The following is a 24,039-nucleotide window of genomic DNA, read 5'->3' on the forward strand; positions in this document are numbered from 1 at the left end:
AGAAAGAAAGAAAGAAAGAAAGAAAGAAAGAAAGAAAGAAAGAAAGAAAGAAAGAGTAGCTGGTTGTGGTGGTGCAGGCCGGTAGAATTTGCCTGGGAGGCAGAGACATACTTTCCTGCTAACTCACCATTAGGTGTAGAAAATCTCATTCTTACCATGTGCCAAGGTTGGGTTCTGTTCTCCCAAATATTCCACTGGTGGGACAGTCATCACAAAGGTGGAGGGGTCCTTTCTTGAACTGGCCCTGGGTGTTCTCTGGGACTACTGAGCAAGGTAGCTATGGAAAGAGACACCTTTAAGAGTAGTGACTTGCTTGTATGTAAGTTTTTACAGCTCAGTTAGTTTTGCTAAGCAGGCTCTGCCTCTTTTTTTTTTTTTGGTTTTTCAAGACAGCGTTTCTCTGTAGCTTTGGTGCCCGTCCCGGAACTAGCTCTTGTAGACCAGGCTGGCCTCAAACTCCCAGAGATCCACCTGCCTCTGCCTCCCGAGTGCTGGGATTAAAGGCGTGCGCCACCACCGCCCGGCCTAGGCTCTGCCACTTTTGCAGCTCACATTTGCTTGACTGTGCCTTTCTCTACTCAGATTCACCTTAAGAAAAAACACTGCCTTACATTTATTGCTGTTACACACTCACTTGAATCACAATACAAAGATACCTGGCCTGATCCCCATATCTGTAGTTATTACCTGTATCTGTGGGCTGTATTTGGGTACTTAGTTTTGTTAGTGAACTCTTGGATGACAGATTGTGGATGGAACTCTACCTGTCACAGTCCTTTGGAGCCCCCTTCATTTCTGTATTTGGGCCAGAGTCACAAGCATTCCTCATCACCTCACCCAGACTTGCTGAGAAAAATCACATTAAGGTTTTGTCAAAAGCAGCAACACAGTTCTGATGGATGGCCATATTAGATAAAAAAAACATTGCTTTCTTTGGGATGCCAGTGGTGGGAAAAACATTGCCAAGGTAGACTGTTACCAGGGCTGCTCCCTCTGTCCTGCCATGGATGAGAGCAAGAGAGAGAGATAGAAAGAGATGGTTGAAAAAGATATAATAGAAATTATAGAGAAGAAGGTGATAGAGATGATAGAGAAAGAGAGGATAGAGAAAGATGATAGATATAGAAGACAGTGATGATAGGGAAAGAGATGGTAGGTAGATGAAAGAGAAAGAGATGAAAGAGGAAGAGATGATAGAGAGACAATATAGAGAAAGGTGGTGACAGAGATGATAGAGATAGGTAATAGAGATGACACAGAGATAACAGAGAGAGATGATAGATTATGATGCTAGAGATGCTGAAAAGAGATGACAGAGAAAGATCGAGAGATAGAGATAGAAACAGATGGAGCAAGAACTAGATAGATAGATATATAAAGAGATAGAGAACAGCAAGCAACATGCCATGCTACCTCAAGGTAATGGAGTTCTATCCTGGCCGCTTTTGCCAGATATAGGTCTTGGAACCTTACCCTTGAGATCTGGCCTACTCTGTTTCACTGCACTGAGATACTCTTCCACAAGGTCAGGGCCCTCTCTAAAGGCATAAGAGGCACACAGGAAAACTAAATTAGAAGTCTCCTCACTATATACAAGAGTCAATAGAAGACACAGAAACAAATTATTGGGTACAGACTGGTTCTAGGGCTAAGCAAAGTACACCACATATCCAGCAGAAACATTTTAGATGGCACATGTATGGAGGACCCTCAGCTGTCAACTTGACTGGGGGCTCAAGACTGATGCACAGAGAATATAAGACTGAACTTCCAGAAACCAACCTCCTCATGGTTGAGACTTTCTATACTGCCAGACAAAAAGGACTCTTCCCCCTTAATTCCATAAAGTCCCGACAGAGCTTTCAAACTCTCCATCTCTTCAAAGCTCCAGATAAAGGAGCACTTTAATGATGGAAATTGGACACTCTGTCACTGGCCTGATGTGACCTCTCACTGACCCGAGGTCACCTACACATATGCACTGCTCCTGGCACCTTCAACATATATACTTTCTAGACAAATGTCCCAGGAAGCGTATCATAGACAAAGATACCCACCTCATGAAAAGACTATATTCACTCCTCTACAATGCCAGGATTTCTGAATAGATGCACCTACCTGTCATGAGGCCTGAGTGCATAAAGAGCTTACAGTTCAAACCATCAGCCTTCAAGAACTAGTAGATACAAGATACTGTGCCACCATGGTGTCTGAACCACTATGGTCACAATTCTTCTTCAGAGTAAACACTTTTAACATACAAACCCACACATATACCACCTTAAAGTATAGTGAACCATGGCCAATTTACCAACTGCCAAAAGAGGTACCTGCTTTACCCATAATTCCACTGGTTGGAATCAAACCTGCTTCCCACTTAGGGCAGTCAGCAATGGGAGAGAAGAATGTTACCTAAGATTTAACCAGGAATTTTATGGGATTTGGAGCAAGGTGTTTAGGAAGGAGTGGCCTCCAAGAGTGGTGACCTCCTTATAAGACAGTGGGTTTGGTCAAGGAGGCACTGGTAGCGAAAGCAGTCCACATGGCAGCTCTCCTGTCTCACATCTGCCTTCCTTGTTGACTAAGCTTCCTACTAAAGAAGGACTTGGCCTTCACCTTCTTCTTCCTGCTCACTCATTGGCTCACATGACAAAGATGCCCACTTGCATTTCACCCCCTCATGCCTGCAATTCACATGAGTTTATTCCCCACACCATAGATTTTGCTGGGGACCTGGTTTTGATGCTGAACACCTGACTGGGAGTTATAGCACACTGAGCTGTAAATGAAGTCCTCTATGATAGGAGATAATAAAGGAAACAAAAAGAAAGTCGAAATTCAGGAAAGACACAAGGAAGCAACTGAACATGAAGCAGAGAGCAGACTGGGGATGTCAGTAGTAAACGAGGGAGTGGAAAAGGATCATAGGAAAGAAGGAAGGCATGCAGTGATGATGGACTGAGGGAGAAAGAAGGGAATGAAGAAATGAAAGAAGGACTGACTGAGAAATAGCCAAACTCTTGGTGATATTTCTGGAGACCTCCAAGCCCATGTACAGAGTCCAGGATCCCAAGGGCAGTGTCTATTCCAGAAATTGAGGGGTAAGTACAGGTGAAGTTCAAAAAATATACAAGAAGAAGGGGAACATGAACTCACCGGCGCTCAACCTGTCTCTGATCCTGGATGCTTTGTACACACATCTGCATTATGGCTGCTGACTCTTGGGTAGAGAGCCCCTCCCCACCCTGACAAACATGGCTGTCACAGAAAATCCAAGCCTGTTATTTCCTGTGTAGCTATGATTGTTGCTCTGTAGTACAGCAAGCTTCTGGCAATGGTGTTAGCTGGAGTGGGCTAAATGAAACCCCTGTTACTTTACTCTTTGGAACAGATTCCTTAATAAATTCTTCATTCAATTCCTCCCCTCACTTTTTGAGAGAAAGAACATTGAGGTGTTGGTGGGAACAGTAAAGAAACACCACCTGAGGGCAGTGTTGCACCAACATGATCAAGGTATCAGGTTTCCTGGGCATCACCCTCCGCCCTTTTCTGATTAAAAACTAATAATAATAAAAGTAAAACAATATGCCATTAGATTCCAAGATGGGTGAGTTCAATCTTGGACTCATTTAGCCAGAGACAGACCTTGAAGCCTTAGAATCTTACTCTATGGATATTGTATGGGAGGTCACAGACCCCACTCCAACACAAGGACAGGACATGCTCTCAAGAACTAAGGATCATACAGAAATACTGAATTGGGAACCCTCAATGAGAAGCATGAGTCAGAAGAAGGCACAGTAAGAAAATCTTGGGCAGAAACTGGACATTGGGCTGAGCACAACCCCCTATATCCTGCCAGGAACCAGTTAACTGACCCACACGTCCATGGCACTCAGAGGGAACATTGAAGCTGGGTCTTAGGGTAACCCATAGAGTGCCCAGTCCTCTTGTGGGTGTGCAAACATTATATAGCCATTCCACAAGCCAGTTTCTACTTCAAGGTTGCCCAACCCTCTCCTCACACACACACCAGACTCCTGACTGGGAGATCACATAGGACAGAGGAAGGTGGGCAGTTTGCACAAGGGAGATGTCACCTACACACACACGCCATAGAACCAGCAACGTTAGGGCTCCACCGGATCCTGATTTCTGAACAAGAAAATTTCCAAAGAAGAACCTTTCGTCCATCCCAAGTCCTCCCTGCCTACTAGGCCTTGGGCTGGGACTCTAAATCATTTCTTTTAACTTATCCAGCTGCCATTAAGATCTCACTATTTATAATCAATCACTGTTATTAACCCACACATTCATTTTCAACTATTATTTTCCCAATGTTTCCTGTCTGCAATAGGTGTGGAATCATTCTTGTATGTGTACCTTTCTTTATCAGGTACATCCAGCCAGCTACCCATTTCTGCTTCTCTCCAGGCAGGCAAAGGATAGCTCTCTAATGGGATTTACACAGACCAAGAGGCATCTAGACACATTCCAGAGTTCCTAGTTCTACTACCTATACCAAGATGTCAACACCACACCAGACTACTAGCACCCCTGCCTCAGGTAGTCACTTGTGGCAGAATTGGGACAAACTCAGAAACACAAATTTCCTTCAGATGTTTTCAATGGAACCTGAACACATGACTCAGGACTAAATGAGTGTAGGTGTTGGGAAAGGAATTTGTTTTTCTGGTTGGCTACGACTACCAGCAGGCAAACACACACACACAAACACACACACACACACACACACACACACACACACACACACACACCATAATGTAGATTTCATGCCCCATGTATTCATAGAGGCTAGATCTTGCTGGATTATTGTAGAATTAACATTTTCCCTTGAGAAATGGTTTTAACTATGAAACAGGAAGCCTTCCTGTCCTGAAGGACTGAGCCTGCATAGGCTGTCCTCCTCCTTATTGAGACTTTCTGTATTGCCTAGAAGAAAAGGACTTCTTTCCTTTCTCACCAAGAAGCCCTGTCAGTGATTTCAAACTCTCCATCTGTGCCGACCTCAAGCTGAGAATGCCCTTCTTATGATGAGGGTGGCATTAAGGTTTCATGTGACTTGATGCTCTGACTTCTTATTGGCTCCAGCCAATCTACTACCTTCCATATACTTTCCAGCCAAGGCCCAGGCCAGCTTGTCACAAGCAGAGATACTCACCACTTGACAGGAATGGATGCCAATTCTTTGTGTTCTCTGCACTCCCTGCCAGATGTTCCCACCTAAACTTCTGCTGAGTGTACTGTCTCTAAAGGGCTTACACTTCAGATCAACAGCCATTCATGCTTTGAACTTCGGTCTGTCTGTCATAACGACTACACAGGTAGTGTACTCTGCCATGACTTCTCACCCTTAAAGGCTTTGCTTCTAATGCAGTAGACAGGCGCGCGCGCACACACACACACACACACACACACACACACACACACACAATTCATAATTACTTCAAGGAGAACCTGAGCCTTGCAGTTCAATAAGGGACAGTCAATCTTGACTTTGGGCTTTTACCCTGCATATTCTCGGAGAATCTTAAGCAAAGTGGCCTAAGCAGAGAGAATATTTCCAGAGTGGTGACCTGTCTGTGAGTCTGTTTTGCAGCTAGAGGCTGCACACAGGGAGGCACCAGTAGTCAAACCTAGCCACATGGTACCTTTCCTCTGATGTTTTCCTTCCTTGCTTGACTGTGGTTGTCTCTACTCAGATTCACCCTAAAGAAGAACACTGCCTTCTCTTCCTTGCTGCTATACACCACTTGGCTAAGCCAGTTGCGATGCCCCACCCTCATGCCATCATTGCAGCTATCCTCTGTAGACTTGGGTCATGCTGAAGGCTTGGCTTTAATGATGAACCTTTGCTGTTGATAGGTGCAGCACTCTGGAAGGACATTAAAAGTATAAATGGAACAAAGAGACTCAAAACACAGAGAAGACAGAAAGCAAAGAGAGAAAATGATGCAGAGTCATCACAGTGAGCATGTCAGCCTTCAGAGAGGGAGAGGGGAAGGGAAGGACAGAAGAGGGAAGGAGAGAAGGGAAAAGTAGGAAATGGAGGAGGGAAGGAGGGAAGGAAGGGAGAAATGTTGTAGAAAGTTGACAGCTGACCAGGAAGAAAGCAAGGACTGATTCAAAAATATATGGCCTATTACTCAAATTCCTCAGGACACTAAAGTGCTTTATTTTTTAATTACTCACTAAGATACTTTCATTACAATTCCTCCTTTATTGATGGGTGTGGTGTCCTTTAATCCTAGGATTTTGGAGGCAGCTGGATCTATGACTCTAAGGCTAGCCTAGTCTTCAATAGTGAATTCCAGATCATCAAGAATTACATAATAAGACCCCTATCTTCATGTTTTTTGGTTTGTTTGTTTTTGTTTGGTTTTGTTTTAATCAATGTAAAAAGTGAGCAACATTCCCAATGAGTTACCAGCTGTCAACTCTCATGAGTTAAGACCCACTGTTTTGGTTTCTAAGTCACATAGTAAATCTGTAAAAATCTGACATTCATTTTGCTAAGTAAGTACTTTGCTTTGCCTCTGACCTATGTGGATATCGACCTCCCAGAGACTCTTCAGTTTACCACATCCAGAGTCACAGCGACTCCAGAAACTTATTAGAGCAATCTTCAAAAACATTACTTTCCTTTATTTTTGAAATTAAAATATAATTAAATTGTTTCCTCCTTCCCATGTCCCTTCTAACAGGCCACACTATTCCCTGCTTCCCTACTCTCAAATTCATGGGCTCTTTCGTTGTTGACCTTAATATATAAACACAACCTTCTTAGTTCATAAAATATTACTTGTATGTGTATTATTCAAGGGCTTTTATTAGAGGCCAGACTCTGACTCTAAGAAATGAGGGCTTGTTAACTTGGGAGCCAAAAAATAGCAAACCCGGAGGATCAGGGACCCTGTTGTTCTTACAGCACTTGGGTAGACTCTCCTTTATGATGTTAGGAGGGCATCGCAAATTTCCCACATATCATCACACCAAGTGCTGACTCCTGAGCAGAGAAGCCCTCCCCACCCTAACATACATGGCTGCTACAGGATCTCAATACCCCTACTTTCTGTGTAGGTAAATATATTGCTCTGGCGTCCAGCCATACTCAGAGGATGGTACTGGCTGGGGCCAACATGGGTCACGTGAACCTCAGCTAAATCTAGAAATGGCAAGCTAGCCTAAGAGTCTTTCATTTCAGTCTTGGGACCAGAGGCTCCCATCAGCCTCACTGTCACCTTCAGACCTGCTGAGAAACAGCACATTGAAATGTTGGCAGGAATAGAAAAGCGATTCTACTTGATGGCAGTGTTACACCAAGAATGCCAAGGTAGCCAGGACCACTTCCCTATTCTTCACTGAGTATAAAAAAAAATCTTTCCATTAAACTCCAAGGTGGCAGAACTCAACATTAGCCTCTTGGAGCTCCACAAAGGCATAAGAGTTCTACAGCAAAACTAAATGGGGAATCCTGTCATTAAATAGAGGATTCAGGAGAAAACACAGAAACAAAAATCTAGGCGAGAAATTGTTCCTAAAGCTGGATACAGCACCACTCATCTTGCCAGGCACACTCTAGCTGGCACACATGTTCAGGACCCTCGGTTGGCATCTTGACACCAAGGGTCAAGTGTGATCCATAGAGCATCGATGATTGAGACTTTAGAGGCCACCTTCATTATTGAGAAAGTCTGGACTACCCAAAAGAAAAAGGACTCAATCCCTTTTCCTCTAGACAACCCTACCTGAACTTTCACATTCTCCATCTCTACCAAGTGGCAGCTGAAGGAGCACTTTTGATGACTGTAATTAAACTCCCCTGTGACTGGTCTGCTCCGACTTCTCACTGGCCTGAGACCACTCACAACTATGGACTGGTTCTGGAATTGTCCGCAAACTTTCCAGCCAAAGGTCCCAAGTACCCTGCCAAAAGCAGACAACCAGATGTCACACCTCTATGATCCCAGCTCTGGCCCACCTGTGCTTCAGCTGAGGGCCAGGTCTAAGGACTTTAACTTCAGATCAACAGCCCCCTCTATGTTTGAACTTAGATCTGTCTTCCATGCTTACTAGAGGTGAGATGCTTTGCCATGGTGTCTGGACCTTCAATGACCTTTCTTGTCTGCAGCTGACACTCTCAGAATAACCTCTCTTACATGCAGATGCACACACCAGCATACCATCAAGTCCAGAAAAAGCATAGTCATCCTCTACTACTTGCTAAAGTTGAGCCTGAATGTACCCATAATTTCTCTGGTTGATGACAGACCTCCTTCCCATTTTTGGCAGCCATCACAGACTGTGTGTGGGGAGGAGCTTTCTTGATCTTGATCCTGGATATTCTCTGGCACTCCTGAGCAAGTTGACCTAGGAAAAAGAAACCTCCAAGAGAAATAACCTGCTTTAAGTCCATTTTATAGCTAGTGGGTCTGGTCAATGGGTCACTGGCATTGAAATCAGTCATCATGGCACCTTTCTTGTCTCACAACTACCTTCATTTTGACTCAGAACACCCTAAGGAAGGGCTCTGCCCTCCCCTTTCTCTTATATAATCAGTTGTCTCACCGACAAGAATGCTCCACCTGAGGCCTATTCTTGCAGTTATTTCCCATGCAGTTGGATTGTGCTGGGGTCCTGGCTTTAATGGTGTACTCTAAGCTGATAGGTAAAGGACATTGGATTCTCGGTGCAGAATTCCTGCAGACAGAAAAGTACAAAGTACAAAGGGAATGAAAAGAAGGTCAAAACACAGAAAAGATGGAAACAAGGAGCAACAGGGAGGAAAGGAAGCAGAGAGGAACAGCTGAGGGAATCAGAATTGGGAGGCAGGGAGTGAGGGAAGGAGGAGGGAAGGAACGGAAGAAGGGAGAGTTGGAGGGAGGGAGGAAGAAAGGAAAGAAGGATTAAAGGTCTGACAGACAGATGACCTCTTGGCAGCATTTCTGTGGGTCCCCCAAGTCCATGAACAGAGATAAGATCCTCAAATATTGATTCTGATTCCAGGAAATAGAAGCAAATACAGTTGAGAGTTCAAAAACTGTCAAGAAGCCGGGGACCCTGTTGTAACCTTGTGCCTACAGACAGACTCTGCTCCTTGATGCTAGGAGGATATGAGAGAATCAGAAGCAGGTTGTTCACATATCTGCTCCAAGGTCACTGACTCCTGGGCAGAGAGCTCCTTACACCTTGACAGACATGGCTGCCACCGAATATCTAAGCCTGCAATTTCTGTGTCGCTGTGATGATTGCTCTGGGGTACAACAAGCCCAGGGTCTGGCAATGGTGAGGCCCTCACTCATTAGCTAAACTGGGATAATGGGAAACCCCTTTGGTTCTGTCTTTGGAACATTGTCCCCTTTATTCCTTACTCCCTCACCCCTAGACCTGTTGAGATAAAGCACACTGATGTGTTGGCAGAAGCAAGAAAACAATTTTGCTCGAAGGCAGTGTTATATCATGAACACCAAGGGACCCTTCTTTCAGGGTTTCTTCCTCCAGCCTTCTCTGAAGGAAAAAAGGTCAACAACTTCCCACGAGACTCCAAAATGACAGTTATGTCTTGACATCTTTTGATCAGAAATATGCCTTGAAGTCTTATTATATGAATCCTGGGCATGGGGGGCAGGGTTGGTTCACAGACCTCACAGGGTCCTTAACCCCATTGTATGAAGATCATTAAGCACCAGAGGCATGGTCTAAACTCAAGGTCTAAGGGCCAGACAGGAAAACTAAACTTGGAACCCCAAAACTGGAAGCAAGCATCAGGAAAAGCCACAGAATCAAACCTTGGGCAGAAAATAGGCCCAGGGATGAGTACAGGCCCTGTCATAGCTTGCCAGGAATAGTGTAAACGGCAAATGTGTGCAGGATACTCTGATACCGAGGTTTAAGTGTAACCCATACAGTGTACACGTTTTCTAAGGATGTGCAGACATTGTATTTCCATGACACAACAAGGCTTCAATTTCAAGGCTACCTACCCTATATAAGACAAACTAGCAAATGGACAGTTGGCGCAAGGAAGATAACCTCCCAGTCACACAGGGCCTAGACTCAGCATTGCATTTGTACCTAGCAGAAGGGAGTCCTCCTTATACAGATGACAAAATAGTACAGTTTACATTTTGAGAGTCCCAGTTCCTCAGCCACAGTGAGGACATTTGCCACCCTTTGATCTTTTGGTCCAGAGACCCAACCTGTGCATTCCAGAACCCTGTCTGTGCAATCAAGTGTTTCTGCTGGCCATCTTCCAAGCTCACGTGAGCTTTTGTGTTGAGGCACCTTAGCCTCTGATGGAAGATAAGGTTCTCAGGGACCCTCATCTAGAGACTTGAAAATATCAAAGACAAAATATTAGTACATCCAGCTGCTACCAGCCTGTCAGATTCTTGGCTGTGGCTCCAATCATCTCGTTGAGCTTGCCCAGCCACTGTATGATCTCGTTGCTGGTACACAACTGTTCCCCTTTTCCACACAGCTGCTGGATGTCAGGACAGTGGTTTGTTTCCTTTCTCCAAAGGTCACAGAGTCTGTTTGGTATCTGGGCCTTTCTATCACCTGCATCCACATCAAGTCAGGTAAAGATGTCTGTAACCCGCCATGGATGCAAAGAAGCCTGTCTAATGGCATTTACACACTCTGAAAGGAACTCCATGTAATAGAGAATCCAGGCTTCTTGGCTTCTTTCAGCATGTCAACACCACACATTCCTCAGGGTATACCCCCTTTGTGCTGCAATTGGGTCATATTCAAATGGAGCCTACAATTTACCATCTTTTCTCTCAGGGAGCTAGACACATGACCAAGGACAAAGTGAGTGTAGTTATCAGAAGAAGGAATTTGTTTTTAAACCTGTCACCACAAGTGGGCACACACACACACATTCATACCAACATTAATGTCACATCACAGGTATCCAGGGAAGATAGACATCACTGGATTCTTGGGGAATTACCACTTTTCCTTGGAAAATAATTTTCACTATCAAACAGGGAGCCTTCACGGCCTAAATGACTGAACTTGTAGAGGCCCCCATTTTTTTGTTTAGACTCTTTGTGATGCCCAGGGGGTGGTGGGTATGGCTGGTCTCTGTTCTCCAGAAACCCCTGTCAGTGCTTCCACACTCTCCATCTCCATGAACACCCAGATTAGGGAATTCTTCCCAGGATGGAAATGGTCTTCTTCCCCTGTGACTGGCCTATTCCAAATTCTGACTGGCCCCATGCTACCCATATCTATGGATCAATCAGTCCTGGCACCTTCCGCATAAATATTTTCCTGCCAAAGGTCTTGAGAACCGTATTGTAAGAACAGACCCCCACTTCCTGACAAGACTGCATGCCACTACTCTGTGATCCCAGCACTTTCTGCCAGATGTATCCACTTGTGTACTTCTGCTGAGGGCTTACAAAATTCATGCCAATAACCTTTCCAGGTTTGAAATGAATGGATGTGTCACACACCTTTTAGAGGCAGGACGCTCTACAATGGTTTCTGTACCCTTTATGGCCTTGCTTCTAACATAGAAGAAACAAAGAATTACATGTGTGCACGTGCGCGCGCGCACACACACACACACACACACACACACACACACAGGCAGAGAGAGAGAGAATATATAGAATATACCAGCTAACTGCCAAGTTGAGTTGAACCATAGATTCATCTTTTGCCACCTGCCTATGTTGGGCCATGATCTACATATTATTCCACGAACTAATCACAGACCAGCTTCCTAACTTCGATTACCTAATAGGCCAGCTATCACCTGGGAAGGGGCAGGGAAACTTTTCTTGACCTTGTCCCCAAGCACTCTCTGGGAATACTGTGGGCTAGTGAGGAGTACACTCCAAGAGTTCTGAGCTGCTTTGAGTCAGGTTTGTTGTTAGTTCGTTTTCCAGGGAGACTCAGGTAGTGAATCCTGGTCATGTGGCATGTCACCTCTCAATTCTACCTTCCTTCCGTGACTGAGGCTGCCTCTGCTCAGGCTCACCATGAGGATGGACACTGCACTCTGCTCCTTGCTGATACATACACAATAGGCTCACACAACCAGGAGGTTCCAAGTACATACCTCCATTGCAGTAACTCCCTACACCCTGTGATTATGCTGTGGATATAATTTTTATAGCAAAATCATAGACTGACCAGTAGAGGACACTCAACTCCACCTGCAGCAGTCCTGAAGGAGAGTAAAAGTCAAACGGAAACAGAAAGAAATGAAATGGAGAAAAATAGGAAGACAAGATCGAGAGGAAAGCAAAGTGAATGGGCTAAGGCTGTCAGTAAGCAAATGAGCAAGGGAGGATGAAAGCAAGGGAGGGAGGGAGGGAGGGAGGGAGGAATCAATGGCCAGATGGAAAGAAGGAATGAACTAAGAAAGGATCTACAAGTCAATGACCTCTGGCTGGAATTTCTGGGGACCCTGAGTTCCTGAGAAGAAGCAGTGTCCCTGGTGCAATATCTGGTTCCAGGAAGGGAGGTGTGGGTATAGGTAGGAGACAGGAAAAACAATCAATCAGTCAAGGACACTGAGTGTGGCCACAGGTACTTGGACAGACTCTGTCCCTTGCTCCTAGGAGGACACGAAGGAGTCACAGGTAGTCTGTCCACACACCTGAGCCCCATGTGATGATTCCTAGGTAGAGAACTCTCATGTATGTCAGCCACGGCTGCTGCAGGATCTTCTTGTCTGTACTTCCTGTACAGCTGAGGTCTGGTGCTCTAGAGCCTTGCCTTCTTCGGGAGCTAGACTGGCTGGTGCTTCACATGGGTCACTGGTACCCTGGCTACCCCTAAGGTTGGCAAGCCTGCTGGACTCTCCTTTCTTGCACTGTTTGGACTAGAGCCTCCCTCCTTCCCATTTCCTCACCCTCACCCTCACCCCCACCCAGACATAATGAGAAAACCTGGAGTGCTTGGTGCAAACAGCAAAATCATTCCACTGGATGGCGGAATTGTACTTTGAATGCCAAGGTGCTCTTGTCCCAGGGCCAGTCCCTCTGCCCTTCTCTTGCCACCAGACTCTAAAATGGCTGTCTACCCTTATAACTACTTCCTGTAATAGATGGGTCTCTTAGCTGAACTCAAGGGATCTGACTCCACATGATCCTCATTCTCGCCGCCAAATTGAGACATTACCTTCCCAGCCGTTGTACCCTCTCAAGGTACTAGGACCCTTATCGGAAACTAAATTAGGAGCCTCATCACTACATGGGTCAGGGTAAACCATAGAACCCAAACTTCCTGAGCCTATGACTGACCATCGCTCCCTCTCTGTCAGGGACATTGATCACCCTTTCAGCAGGCCTCCTCTGAGTTCTCAGAAGACCTCAGCTGCCCACTTGTCAACATAGCCTGCCACCTTTCACATAATTTCTTGCTATTTGTCAACAGCTTTACCATTCCATAGCAAGGGCTGCCCAGCTTACAACCACTGGACTAAGCCAACCCACTATGAATGTTTGTTCTTCCTCCAGTGTTAAGTCTCAAACCCTTGGTCAAATGGCTCAGGAGCCAACCTAACATATTAAAGTGGACAATGGCCACCAGATTCTCCCAGCATCCCTCAGACTCTACCTGGCGGGCCCCCTATCCATAACTCTCCAGCCCACGGCTGGGCTGCCCTTTTCCCAGAGGCTCTTCCCTATATAAATCAGCCATTTTGGTTCCCCTGCCTCCCTTTTTCCTTTCCCGTCCTTCTCTGCCCATATGGCCCAGCTCAGGCTGGTCATGTGCACTCTGAACTCTCCCAGATGTCCCTACCTCTGGCTTTGCTCTCCCTTTTGTCTACAATGAAGTTTCTCCTCTACCATATTTAGGGGAAGTCATGTCCTTTCCTTTTTTATTTCTTTTTTTCATTCAAAAAGAAACCTTGCCATCCTTTCTCAGTCAGCCACAGAACCCACAAAAGTCCTGTTGTAGTCAGGTGGGTGTCCATGTCCTTTGTATTTTGTCCTGAAGTGCAGGATGATGTGGGATTCCCTCCACATGCTGTAAATATGTTTCATTACCTCCATTTGCAGCAGGATGCTGGCTTGAAGTTCTAGAGGCCCATACCAATCTTACGTGGTTCTATCAACTAGAATCTCACTTCCCAGCTTTTTCTACTAGCCGTGGTTGAAACTACACAAGGTAGTATACTACTGCTCCATTCAAGAGCTTTGTTATCCTCTCCACCAGCATACACATAGAATCACACAGAGTACTTACCTGGAACCCCAGGATGTAGTGATGATCAGAGACTGTAGTGGAAGCCTTTGTCACACAGTTCACCCTGGAAGGAAACAGCAGAATATCTTTCAGTTCATGTGGGCCTGCCAAAAAGATGGTCAAAATGTGACACTATATTACTCACTTGGCCAGACTAGAGAGTAAATTCAGGTTATAAAGTTAGGTTTCAGGTACAGTATAGTTTTTGAAGAAACCATGTCATGAAATGTAATTCTACTCATCCTTTGGAAACCTCACAGGTATTAAGTTCAGGTTAAATAATTTAATCTTTAAGGGTTATTTTCTTTCTTTCCCTATCTTATTTATTCTTCACCGACCCTCCACCTGATCCCTCCTGTTTCCATCCCCACCCAACTTAGTCTATCCTCAAAAATATTACTCAGGTTAAAAAAAATCAGGAAAATTGTAGGCAAATGAATGGAACTAGAAAATAAATCATCCTGATGGAGGTAACCCTAACCCCAAAAGGCAAACATGGTATTTACACACTTAAAAGCAGACGCTAATTGTGAAGTAAAGGTTAGCCCATGAACCAAGACAGGTTAAGTATCAAGGAGGCCTCAAGGGGGGAAGCATGGATCTCCCTGGGAAAAGGAAATAGAAGAGATACTTTTAAAAGAACATTAACAAGTAGCTTTCATGAAAGAGTCCATTGAAGACACAATTAGCATAAAATATCTTGGGGTAACTCTAACCAAACAAGTAGAAGACCTGTACGACAAGAACTATAAATCTTTGAAGAAAGAAACTGAAGAAAACACCAGAAAGTGAAAAGATCTCCCATACTCTAGTGTAGGTAGAATTGACATAGTAAAAATGGCAATCTTACCAAAAGCAATCTACAGATTCAATGCAATGCCCATCAAAATCCCAGCAAAACTCTTCACAGACCTCAAAAGAAAAATACTCAATTTCATTTAGAAAAGCAAAAAACTCCAGATAGCTGAAATAATCATGTACAACATAAGAACTTCTGGAGGCATCACAATCCCTGACTTCAAACTCTAGTACAGAGCTAAAGTACTGAAAACAGTCTGGTATTGGCATAAAAACAGCCAGGAGGACCAATGGAAACAAATCGAAGACCTGAATATTAATCCACATACCTAAAAACACCTGATTTTTGACAAAGAAACAAAAAATGTCATATGGAAGTAGAAAGCTTATTAATCAAACGGTGCTGGCATAACTGGATATCAACATGTAGAAAAATGCAAATAGACCCAAATCTATTACCAGGCACAAAACTCAAGTCCAAATGGATCAAAGACCTCAACATAAAGCCAGCCACACTGGACCTCATAGAAGAGAAAGTGGGAAGTATACTTGAACACATTGGTACTGGAGACCACTTCCTAAATATAACCCCAGCAGCACAGACACTGGGAGAAAAAATAAATAATTAAGACCTCCTGAAACTGAAAAGCTTCTATAAAGCAAAGGACAACAAGACAACAAGACAAAACAGCAGCCTACAGAATGGGAAAAGTTCTTCACTAACCCCACATCAGACATATATATATATATACCCTCAAGAAATTGGTCATCAAAAGAACAAATAATCCAATAAAAAATGGAGTACAGACCTTAACAGAGACCTTTCAACAGAGGACTCTAAAATGGCTTAAGGAAATGCTCAACATCCTTAGCCATCAGAGAAACACAAATCACAATAACTCCATCCTATACCTGTAAGAATGGCCAAGATCAAAACCATTGATGACAACTTATGCTAGAGAGGTTGTAGGGTAAAGAGAACACTCCTGCATGGCTGGTGGGAGTGCAAACTAGCACAGCCCCTTTGCATATCAGTGTGGTGATTTCTCAGAAAATTAGGAAACAACCTACCTCAAGAGTCAGAAATACCACTTTGGGGTATATATCCAAAGGACGCTCAATCATGCCACAAGGACAGTGCTTAACTATGTTCATAGCAGCATTGATTGTCAAAGCCAGAATCTGGAAACAACTTAAATGCCCCTTGACTGAAGAATGGATAAGGAAAATGTGGTACATTTACACAATGGAGTACTACACAGCAGAAAAAATAATGACATCTTGAAATTTGCAGGCAAATGGATGGAGCTAGAAAACATCATACTGAGTGAGGTAATCCAGACCCAGAAAGACAATTATCATATGTACTCACTCATAAGTGGGTTTTAGACATAAAGCAAAGAAAATCAGCCTACAAATCACAATCCCAGAGAACCTAGACAACAATGAAGACCCCCAAGAGAGTCATACAACATGGGAATCTACATGGGAAGTAGAAAAAGACAAGATCTCCTGAGTAAATTGGGAGCATGGGGACCATGGGAGAGGGTTGAATGGGAAAGGAGAGGCAGGGAGGGGAGCAGAGAAAAAAAATGTATAGCTCAATTAAATCAATAAAAAAAAAGAAAAAGAAAAGAGAGTCCCTTGAAAGCTGAAGGATGCTTTCTTCTAGGATCACTTTCTGGAGAATGAACCTTTCATCTTGCCACTTGCAGAACTCCTTTTCTTAGACTGACAAGGTGGATCAATGAGTAAAAGTGTTTGCTATACAATCCTGAATACCTAAATTCAATCCCCAGAACCCATGTAATGGTAGACTTTTGCCAACGTTATAAATGTAGCTTTCACCTTAAAGAAAATAAGAGATAGTAAACTCTGGAGCCAGTATAATTGATCATGGTTTGGTAACACAGTTTTAGGCCACACCAAATTCCATGTAGGTAAATCTAGATACAGCAACCATCAGACAATGTTCTGTGTTCCCTTTATTGCAATCACCAGCCATACTACAACCTGGTCTTACCTAGGAACTTAGATTGCCCAAGACTGCCACAGTAATCTCTACCCAGGGTCTCCATAGGTCTACCAAACCTCACAAGCCTGGAAGAGTCCTTTCTGTGTCTTTCTTGAACCAGAATCCCTCCCAAGCAGGCCAGTCTTCCCTAGAAAAGTACAGGGAAGTGTTGGCAGAATCTACAAAGCAATTCACCTTGATGGTTGTATTGTAACAAGAATGCAAAGGTAGCCATGTTTTAGGGACATTCCCTCTACCCTCTGATGAAGGGAAAAAGCCAATCAGTTGCTACCAGACTCCAAGATGGCGTCTCACTATCTAGGTCACTTCTGGTATGACAGACTGAGTCAGTGAATGTGGCCTGTGGTGTCTTCAATTCCACTGGACTGAGATAGTTAACTACTGGGACATGGTACCCTCTCGATGCACAAAGACCATACAGGAATCCTGAAGGAACTTCATTCTATTTTGGAGAGAGATCTAAAACCTCTGCAACAAAACCATCAACAATGGCTCCCTGGGATGAGCCAAGGCCCTTTCACTGCCCAGAAGAAACATTCTGACTTGGACATATATACAGAAACTTTAGAAAACAAGTTCTAGGAAAATCACTGGTCAATGGCAGACTTGTTGGGGGGGGGTGGCTGAATGATAGCTGCAGAGAACACACTTCCACTTCTAGAACCATCTAGGCTTTGTCATCTTCATCTTCATCATCTGGTTCTTGTCCCCCCCCCCCCCCCCCGCCCCGGGGTCATTCTTAATCTTTGAGTAGAAGTCTCCTGAGCTTTCCTTACTGTATCAAGGGGATGAGAAATACATTTGCCTCTTACACTACACTTCATTTTTAAGCTATGGTCTTATGCTTACATTGTCTCACTTTGTTCTGGGGTGGGTGACTGAACAAGTTACAAGTTGTCTTTATTTTTAAGAACAGAAATTTTTTTTTAAATGAAGTGAGGAAGAACTCCCAAGAGTAGAAAGGACTCCAAAGGAAGAATTCACTGACATTCATTTTTAAAAAGTTTTTGTATTACATTTTAATTGTGCACATATGTGTGTGTGTACATGCATATAGGTGTGAGTCTGGAAGGCAAAGGAATCAGACCCCATTGAAGATGGAGTTACACAGGTGGTTGTGAGCCACCCAATGCAGGTGCTGGAAAATGAACTCAGGTTCTCTGTAAGAACACTATGTGCTCTGAGCCATCTCTCCAGCTCTATGATGTTCACTTTAATGATGTATTCAATATGTTTAGATGAAGAAATTCTACATTTTTGGCTGTTTTGATCATTAAGGCTTGATATTATATAACTCTTACTGGTCTTCTTAAAGTTGTAAGTTTTATAAAGTATAGTCAAGTTTGTGTGTGTGTGAGAGTGGCAACATGTGTGTGAATATGTGTGTGTAAGCATGTATGAGAACATGTGGGAGTAACTGTGCCTGTGCTTTTGTGTTTATGTATATGTGGATGCAGGGTCTCTTCATTGGCCTGAAGATCTTTGATTAGTTTAGACTGGCTAGTCAGGGAGCACAAGGATTTATCTGCCTGCCTTTGCTTCCCTAGCTCTGGAATTGTAAGTGCATGTACCATGCATGCCTGGCTTTTTAAAATGTGAGTTCTAGGTACTGTACTCACCCAGTTCACCAACTGACCTGTGGCTCCATACCTGCTTTATTGGTTTATAATTTAAATTTCCTCTCTCTGTATCATGTCTTGTGGGTTGTTTTTTCCTCAAGGACTGAATTATCGAGTCATTTCTCGAATCTGTGATGTGGTCAATATAAAATTGAATGAAATATCATTGCCCAGATATGGCTAGATCTGGTTCCTTCCCAGGGCCTGAATAACTTCTAACCAGAACATTTTGGTTTTCATCACAAAGAGTTCTGAGCCTTTAAAAATAATGTGCAAACAAAGAAATGTGACTATGACCACTCATGGGGTAAAGGGTCCCCAATATGCAGAGTGGGAAAAAGAAACACCAGCTCTACCAAGTGACAATTTTTTGTTAGAGTTCTGGCTATAATTGGCAAAGAAACAAGTTCCAAAATATTTTTTTTCTTTGGGGCTTTCGAAGTGTTAAGAAATTGAATGTACATCACATGTACAACCTTCTTTCCCTATGGTCTTTATTTGGTCATCTCTTGCTGTCTTCAGATATGCTGTATCTCATTTCTATGGTGTGTTTGGCAAATACTGTGTAATCGAGTTCTCCACTCTTTTCTGCCCTCCTCCTTTTTTTGATGTGGAGTCTCATATATCCCATTCAGTCTAGCCTCAAACTTGCTGTGCAGCCGAGAATGACATTGAGTACCTGATCCTCTTCCTTTCCATCCCAAGTCCTGGAATTATAGGTGTGTGCCACCATGCCTGGCTGACTCTCTTATTAGGAACACCATTTAGTCCCTGCTATATTCATGTTTCATTTTCTTCCCAACAATGTAAACTTTGAATTATTGATGAGACAGGATTTCACTCTGTAGCATTGGCTAGTCTAGAATTCATTATGTAACCCAGATTCACCTGGAACATTGGACAATTCTGTTTCAGCCTCAGAAATGTTGATATTATAGGTGTGAACTGCCACGCCTAGCAATGGCAAGTAAATTTGTTGGAGGAGGTATATCTTTTATTTCTTTTTCTAACTTTATGAACCACTTGTTCAGTGATTGACATAAAGAAATAGGCACTGATTAATTTTAAGCTAATCATTCTAACAATTTTATTCTTGTCTGAGGAGCTAGGCTGTCAGCTACAGTGTTAGGGAGACTGATGTAGTCTTTCAGCTATGGTGCCATTCTGATTCACACGCAAACTGCTGGAATTTTCACTTAATAAGGAAGTCATCAAACAAATAATGAAAAATATTAGTAACACAATAATGAGCTGTCAATCATGACTCTAGTCCTGGGGAAAATGTTAAATTCCATAGGTGTTGAAATTAGCTTGATAGGGAAATAACCAGGCTAGCTAAGGGATAAAACAATTCTATTATTATTTATTATAAGGAGAAAACTCATGAAACAGGAACAAGAAATCCAGGCTCAGCTGTGCCCCACTGGAATCACATGGAGAGAACGCACCTGGGCAGTGCAGATGTTTTCCCCACTAACAAGAAAGTTTCTCCATCACATAAGGAAAAAAAAAAATCCAGAAATGACTTTGTTAGATTGCAAAAGTTTATTTCTTGAAGCAAAGAAGTAGTCATAGCCAACTGCTCCTTTTTATTATTAAAGAATGTTCTAATAAGAAAAATATGAAGAAATGTGCTGGACAGCTAATTTTTTTTTCCTGTGCAAGCCAGAACTAAGGTCAGATTGGTGCAGCTCCTCACTGACTCCCTTCTAAACAATTTCTTAGCCAGATACCCCTGCTAATCTGCAAACTGCTCATTGTATTCTCATTTCTGAAATGTTGCTGTCTTGAGATAAGACAACATTGCCTTCTACTAGATCCTCTATGATGGTCTTCCTCACACTTATCTTGCTTGAAACTGAAAATCACAGGACCAGAAGGGCCCTTGGGATGCTGAGCAGGAAAAGGTAGTTGCTGCTATGTCTAATGAACTGAGATCAGTACCCCCATCTCACATGGTACGAGAGAACCAACTCCAATAATTTGGGCTGTGTCTCCTATGCTTGTGTCATGACTACAGAACTCTTAAACACATGCACGTGCACACACACACACACACACACACACAAAAGTAAATTGTAAAGCAAGTTTCATCAAATCATATGGACTGAATAAAAGTGCTAGGAACACAGATAGGATGGAAAAGAAAAGAAATTAGGAAGGCCCAGAGTAAACACATGGACATGTTTTTTATAAAACCTTTTGTAAAATAATTTTATTCCTAGCTCGAGAAAAATTGTTATAGGATGACACCTCTTCCCAATTCCCTTGTAAATTAAAACTAGTCTTTCAAGAGGTAAAAATACTTATTCATCTTCGCTGATTGGTTTGTTTTTCCTTAGTGAAAACCCAATGAATAAATAAGTAATTTAAGGAAAATAACATTAGCCACAGAATCAGAAGTACTGGGGCAGAAATCAGGGCTTATGTAAGAATTATTTCAAAGTGGTTGGAGATGTGCATTCCTTGGAAACTGAGCCTCTTTGGGGCTAATTTCTACTGAAGGCACAACAGATGAAGGAGAATGGAGAAAATCCAGACTAGGATATACAAGAGCATTCCCCACTGCCGACTTTATCTTCAATAAGCTCACGTCTAATCAGTTTAAAAATCTTTTGTTTTAGGTCTTAAACTGAAGTCAATGTTTCAGGAGCCTGAGAAATGAACAGATTTACCATTTGCTCAGCATAAACCACTATATGAACTGAGTCCCCGGGAACAGAGTGTGGGGGAACCTTCCAAGTTTACAAAAATTCTGGTACCTTTCTGTCTCTCAAACCAGGACCTCTGGTACTGGCATGTGAGGGAGAGAGCGGTGGGGGTTACATGCCTCTTAGTTTAAAGAGGAAAGCCACTCTCTAGGACGCTCTAGGCAAACTGTGCAGATCATAAACCTCAGCGAGCACCTCCAAATTCAAGATGCTGGCTGACTCAGGAGGTCTTCTTAGGAGTGAGGTTTGCCAGGAGCTTACCAAACCCGGAGCTCGCTTGCAGTGCCAGCCATACTGCAGCTTCTGTTGCTTTTGCAGCAAAGAGTTGCCTCCTGGAAAAGTGTAGCCACAGCTAGTGGCTAGCCGATGACCATGGAGATACCCTGGGAGCAAAATATTGCCTCATGTTTGCCAAAACAAAAATAAAACAAACAAACAAACAAACAACAACAACAACAAACAGTTAAGGAGAAAAATGGCTTGAGAAATTTACCAGGCTGAAAAGGGGAGGCAGGGACTATAAATTCATTTGCTTTGCTCTGCCCCACCCGAAGGACAGGAAAGCTGTCTTAGTCAATCCTACCTGCTTTCAAGGTCACTGGATTTAAGTTTTGGATATACAGGCACACAACAACTCATCCTTAGAGGATACACAGGAGAACTTTTTTTTTTTTTTTCAGAGGGACTTGGGCAGTAAGCAAGTGTCTTAGGGGAACTATTCCAGAGCTTTTGAGGATGTGCCTCCCTTGGTGGCTGAGCCTCTCTGGGGCTAATTCCTACTGAGTACACAACAGATGAAAGAGAATGGACAGAAGGCAGTCTAGCACTTCCAACAGCTTTAACCACTTACCGATTTTATCTTCAGTAGGCACATATCTAATCAATTTTAAAACACTCCTTTTTAGATCCTAATCATTCATAAAGTTTTCAATAAGCCAAGACAGGAAATGCATTCCCTGCTCAGGATATTCAGGAGACTCTCAGTGCATACAAGCTCATGGGGGGAGTCTCTGTCACCAAAGAGTGTGGGGATCCTCCCCCCCAAACAAGAATCGAAGAGTTCAAGTAATTGAATTACTTGTCAAGTTTTCTAGTCATTTCAAGTGGAAAGTCACTCTCTAGGAAGTTCTATCCATGCTGTCCACAACCTTAGTGAGCACGCCTAAACACTCAAGAAGTTGGCTGACCCAGGAGTTCTCTCTTAGGAGGGAAATTTAGCAGGAGCTTAGTGAGCCTGGAGTTTGCTTGCCATGGAACATATTGCGGGATCCATCCGTTTTCTACAATGAGTTGCCTCCTGGGAAAGAACAGCTGCAGCTAGCTACTAACCTACAGGCATTCAAATGCCCTGAGATTAAAAACATTTTACCATGTTGCAAAAAAAAAAATGAGAAAACTGGCTTGAGGTACTTACCTGACATAACTGACATCTTACAGTAATGGATTCTTTGTGCTCTTAATGAACTAGCCACCTGGAAGAAACTCCACACTAGTGTAACCCACCCTACCCCAACTGTAAGCCTGCAGGCTCCCAGTTTAAATTGTCAGGATTCCTCTTTTCCTCTACAAAAGGTTCCCATTTGCTGGCATTGGGGGAGCAATGCATACTGAAAGTAGGTGGGTAATGGGGGTGATGAACACCCACTTACAGTGGTATCCTCCCCACCCAAGAGAAAATTTGAACACCATCAGATCATCCTGTCTATTTGAAAAGGCTTGAGTTTAATTGTGGGATAGCCAGGTACACAAAAGCTCAACCCTGTAGACTGCATAAGAGACCTTTATTGGCTTTCAGACGAGTTCCCTGCTATTAACAACAGCAAGAACTGACAAAATCAAAAGTGACAAACAGAAAACGTAAATTAAACATAAGGAAATGGAATAAAATGGACCCCATGTCATCCTTTTTCAAATAATAATGCTCATAGTTGAAGATTCTTATGTCTGGGGTTATTAACTAAGGGCTTGTCCTTGCTGTATTTGTTTCATCAGAGATGAAGGAGCCTCAGTTGAGGAAATAGCTCCATGAGACCCAGCTGTAAAGCAGTTTTTCAATTAGTGGTCAATGGGCAGGAGCAGGGTGGGGGTTGCTACTCTCGGGGTGGAGGTCCTGCATTATCTCTCTGTATATATATAAAAATACTGGCTGAGCAAGCCAGGGAATGCAAGCCAGTATGCAGCACCCCTCCATGGCCAATGAGTCAACTCCTGCCCTGTTTGAGTTCCTGCCCCATTCTTCCAGGAACGATGTAGAAGTACAAACCAACTAAACACTTTCCTCCCCAATTTGCTCTTTGGTCATAATGTTTCATTGCCGCAAATAGGAAACCCTAATTAAGACAGGCCTTGATTGCTTCCTGAACAGGTGAAAAGCAGGGACACAAGGCCACCACTCCTCATATTACCTTGGAACACCTTGGTCAATTGTTCTAAGTCTTCCTGATGTGACCCTGCAATACAGTTCCTAATTTGTGGTGACCCCACCCTAATGAGAGCTATTTTGTTACTACTTCATTACTAAGCTTGCTGCAGTTTTTAATTTTAATGCAAATACCTTAAATGCAGCCTTTAAGGTGTCCTGACTAGAGGTTGAGAACTCTTCCTATAACGTGGTTGTCATCTTCTCTGGCTGCCCACAGTT

The 24,039-nt window shown here is 43.3% G+C and overlaps 1 protein-coding gene across 3 annotated transcripts in view; it reads right to left on the reverse strand.

Moving 5' to 3' along the window:
* LOC101988417 (E3 ubiquitin-protein ligase RLIM-like) overlaps positions 1–24,039 on the reverse strand; it is a 161,327-nt gene that overhangs the window by 134,715 nt on the left and 2,573 nt on the right. For all 3 annotated transcript variants that reach the window (XR_001229472.2, XM_026777248.1, XM_026777247.1), the window contains 2 exons: positions 14,236–14,299; positions 156–277 (listed from right to left, as the gene is read on the reverse strand). The gene's annotated coding sequence lies outside the window, so the exon portion shown is untranslated. The remainder of the gene's footprint in view (positions 1–155; positions 278–14,235; positions 14,300–24,039) is intronic.

This window comes from Microtus ochrogaster, unplaced genomic scaffold, assembly GCF_000317375.1.
Source record: "Microtus ochrogaster isolate Prairie Vole_2 unplaced genomic scaffold, MicOch1.0 UNK50, whole genome shotgun sequence".
NCBI lineage: Eukaryota > Metazoa > Chordata > Mammalia > Rodentia > Cricetidae > Microtus > Microtus ochrogaster.